Raw genomic sequence first — 4322 nt, forward strand, 5'->3', positions numbered from 1 at the left:
GCAAAGTATTGCACTTAACCGGGGCTGCTGTTTTCTGTGAGGTGAAATAGTCAGAGTAGGCAGTCCGGGAGTCTGCTGTGTTGCCCAAGGAAGACCGAAGGATAAAATAGAGCTGGTCGCTGCTTGGCGTGGCTAAGAGGGGATGGTGCGGTAAGCCGCGAGTTGGCCGGAGAAGATGGAGGAACATCACCGAAATGCCTGCTGTCCGGCGATTCTTTTTCTCCCTTGATTTCTTCCTTTTTTCTTTCTTTCTTTCTTTCTCTCGGGTGAAGGGCTTTTTTCTTCTTTTATCTTTTTTTTCTTTCCCTCTTTCCCTAGGTGCAGCCCTCAATCCCTTTTACAAAAGTTTATGTCCCCTCATTAAATCTGAACCAAGAGTTAAGAACCTAAGGTCAATAGAGAAACTTCTCAATTCAATATGGTCTAAGGTTAAGATCCATTATTAGAGGGTAACACCCCCCCCCCCCTTTTGAAATAGGGAAAAATAACAGATAAGGTAAAATAACATAGAATGAAATTTCGGGTGTTACAATCCTCCCCACCTTGGATTAAATTTCGTCCTCGAAATTCCAATTCACGCGAATAGGTGAGAGTACCGCTTTTTCAAGTCCTCTTCCGCTTCCCATGCCACACTTGTCCCTCGATGATGCTTCCATTTTACCTTAACCATGACAACCTCCTTGCGTTTCAACACCTTGGTCTTGCTTCCCAAGATGGTTTATGGTTCTTTCACACATCGGTTGTTCTCATCCACATGAAATTCCGAGAGTGGTATCATACCATCTTCTTCCGTCAAACACTTACGAAGGTAACACACCTGAAATGTGCTATGGATTTCGGCCATCTCAGTGGGTAGTTCTAATCTGTAGGCTTGAAGTCCTACCCTAGCTAGCACTTTAAACGGTCCAAGGAAACGGGGACTTAGCTTCCCACGCTTTCCAAAACGGATAATGCCCTTCCAAGGGGACACCTTTAGCATATCACAGTCACCCACTTGGCATTCTATAGGTCGGCTCCTTTTATCCGCCTAACTCTTTTGTCGATTCTGAGCCGCCTTTAAGCGCTTCCGAATACATTATATCAGCCGTTTCCTGCACGATTTCAGGACCGGTGAATTTTCTCTCACCCGCTTCAAGCCAACATACCGGAAAAGGTTCTAAGGTGTCGTGCAAGTTAAAATAGAAATGTAATTGTACATGCACCTAGAAATCATGCATTATGAGATCAACACAAAATAATATATTGGACTAGCTTAGGCAATTCAAGACAATTTTGCAACCACCGGGCTTAATGCTAGAACATCTGTACGTAGAGGCTCACCACAACAAATGGTCGATAAAAACTATTAAACCTTGCTTCAAACTCAGCAAATTAGATTAACAAGAATCAAGTTTAAACATCATTGTTACCAAAATTCATTGACCACAAAGTTCACTGTGCTCACTTTTTCCTTCAGCCTCTAATCTGTTCATGACTAGGAAAAACATGCTAATAAACCAAGCACGCATAAAAACTAGCTACCTACTTCAACGATGATCTTGATCGGTGCAGTATGTGTCATACTACCTCACCATCTTAAGCCCTACGGCATCAAGGTAACTTATACTTGGTCCGTCTACATATACTGTCAAGCTCCATTTCCTTCTCCTCTAACTCATCAGTATCAGCATCAGGGTTTTCATCAGACCACTCGATTGTCTCCTTGATCTCATATTCTAACTCTTCCAAGTCTTTAACACTAAGCACCCATATCCATAATTAGACTCAACCGGATCTTGTATCGGTTTAAGTTGACTCTCAACCGATACGCCTAATCATTTAAAGCTTTATGGGCCATCGCCTTCTTTATGTGTGCTTCATCCTCTTGCTTATATCGTTTGGCATCTTTAATCATCTTGGCAATCTCCGCTTTTGACAGGCCACCGCCGTTAGTTATCTTGATCGCTTTGTTCCTGCTGGTAGTTAATTCCCTAGCTGAGGCATGCAGGATCCTATTGTCATCTATCTCATAGCATATCTTGATCTCAATTCCCCCCCTGGGAGCAGAAGGAAGACCAGAGAGACTAAGTTGTCCCAATAAATAGTTCTTTGAACTTCTGAGTCTCTCTCCTTGATAGACCATGACAAGCCCAGCAGTTTGATAGTCCTATGTTGTATATAACGTATCTTCCTTCTTGGTTGGTATGGGTGTATTTTTCGGAATTAACACAACCATAACATCTCTTTTACAACTTACATCAAGTGACAGGGGTGTAACAACAATTAGCTTCAGACCCCGCACGACTTCATCACTCAGGTCACTCAAGTTTGTAGCTAGATATCCAGCATCATAGGCAACAGCCTCATCAGGAATGATCCGCTTGGGGATCCGAGTCGATCCACCAAAAAGAACTACTTCATCAATGTTCTCCTTGTCCATATTTTCATCCTTCAAACAAGTTTTCGCAGTCTTTATGCACTTCTTGAACAAGTCCATGTTAACCTCTTCAAACTTGGCATGAGTAAATTTTGCAGAAAAATCAACACCATTAAACAGGCAATCAATGTCGATTGTAGTCAGAATAGCTGTTGAAATAATCCTCTTTGCCCTCTCACAATGAACCCTCAACTTGGCCAAAGCTTTACGGTTACCACTAAGATCTTCTCTGTGCTTTCTCTTGAATTCTCAGACAAGATGACTAACCATTCTGTTATCAAAATTCTCGCCTCCTAGATGTGTGTCACCACCTGTGGCTTTAATCTTGATGACTCCCCCTTTATCAATGGTGAGAAGGGAGACATCGAAGGTGCCACCACCCAGGTCAAACACTAGTACATTCCTCTTGCCATCTGTGCTAGCCCTCTTGTCTAGAGCATAAGCTATAGCAGCTACTGTAGGTTCATTAATCATGCGTAGAACTTCAAGTCCTGCAGCATCCTTTGTTGATTGTCGTTGAGAATCATTGAAATAAGTTGGAACAGTAATCGCCGTCTTTTCAACAGTCGAACCAGGAAATGTCTGAGCAACCCCTTTCATTTTCATAAAAAAATCATGGAAGATATCGCTTCAGCAGAAAAAAAAATCCTTCTTTTCATCATTGTATTTTACTACAATCTTTGGCATATCGCCACTTCCAGCCACCATTTCAAAGGCCACAACTTAATGTCTTCCTGAACAACTTCATCACTTACTCTTCTTCCAATCAATTTGGTGGCGGTTATGTCATGGTCATACAGAGGTTAAACCATTGATGCATAAGCATCTCATCAAGTTCCGTTACCAGCCTACTTCGCTGGGGTATCAAATTGAAGCTTCTATCATTTGTTATATAAGTCATGTTCAATTTGAGTAGCTACTCAGGTTGTAACATAAGTTTTGATTATTGAACAAGGTGAACCACAAATGCTGATTCCTCACATTTGCATTTCCTTTGGTTAGTGTCGACAGTAGATTGAGGCTGCTGCAAATCTTAAATTGCCACCTCTCGAATTTCAGGTAACCAAAGAAGCCCAGTATGTTCTACCATTTGCGTTTTACCTTTGTTCCTATAGAGTGGCACTACCACACTAAGCCTCTATTATTTAGGCATCTGGATAATCCCGTGTGTGATGTTGAAGAACTCAGGCAATCACTGCATCCCCATCCGGCAAGGGACTCGGATCAACTTTTTAGAGCATAAAATTTTCCGCTTGGTTCTCTACCAACCAATCCATCCCGATAATGACATCGAATCCGCCTATAGTCATGGGTATGAGATCTACCCAAAATTCCTTCCTTTCAACTCCCAATACGCACTTCTAACAATCTCACGTACCAAAATCTGACTACCATTTGCTATCTCTATGATCAACGCATTCATAAATCTTTGCAATAATAGTAAGTTCGAGCACGCTTATGTAACAACATACTCAAAATAGCATTAGCTAAATGAAATTTTGAATAGGTTATACATAAGGGTCCTCAATCTCGTCGTCGCAGTTCATGAATCATGAATCTCCGTTGACTCTAAGGCTCTCCTATGTTAGGGTTCCTACCCATAACTCACAAATTAATGTTCACAATCTCAGCTTAAGTCTAGGCATCTTAGCCCCTTACCTAGTTCGCTTAAGCTATTGCTTTGATACCAACTTATAACACCCTAAGAGAAAAATATATTTAAACCGCAAATAATGATGAGAGCCAGAATCTTGATATAAAATTCACCCAACACAGGTAATAGTATAGCGTTTACAATCCAACTACTGAGAAGATAAATAACAACCTACTAATCTAGATTACTCTATGTCTAGATTAAAGACGGGTGTTTCTATCAATCTCCAAAAAATATCGTAACATCAAAACG

General features: G+C 41.2%; 1 pseudogene; it reads right to left on the bottom strand.

Moving 5' to 3' along the window:
* Positions 1 to 1590: 1590 nt before the first annotated feature.
* On the bottom strand, positions 1591 to 3213 carry LOC112522819 (annotated as a pseudogene).
* Positions 3214 to 4322: the final 1109 nt, after the last annotated feature.

This window comes from Cynara cardunculus (genome assembly GCF_001531365.2).
Source record: "Cynara cardunculus var. scolymus isolate 2C chromosome LG 12, CcrdV1, whole genome shotgun sequence".
Taxonomy (NCBI): Eukaryota; Viridiplantae; Streptophyta; class Magnoliopsida; order Asterales; family Asteraceae; genus Cynara; species Cynara cardunculus.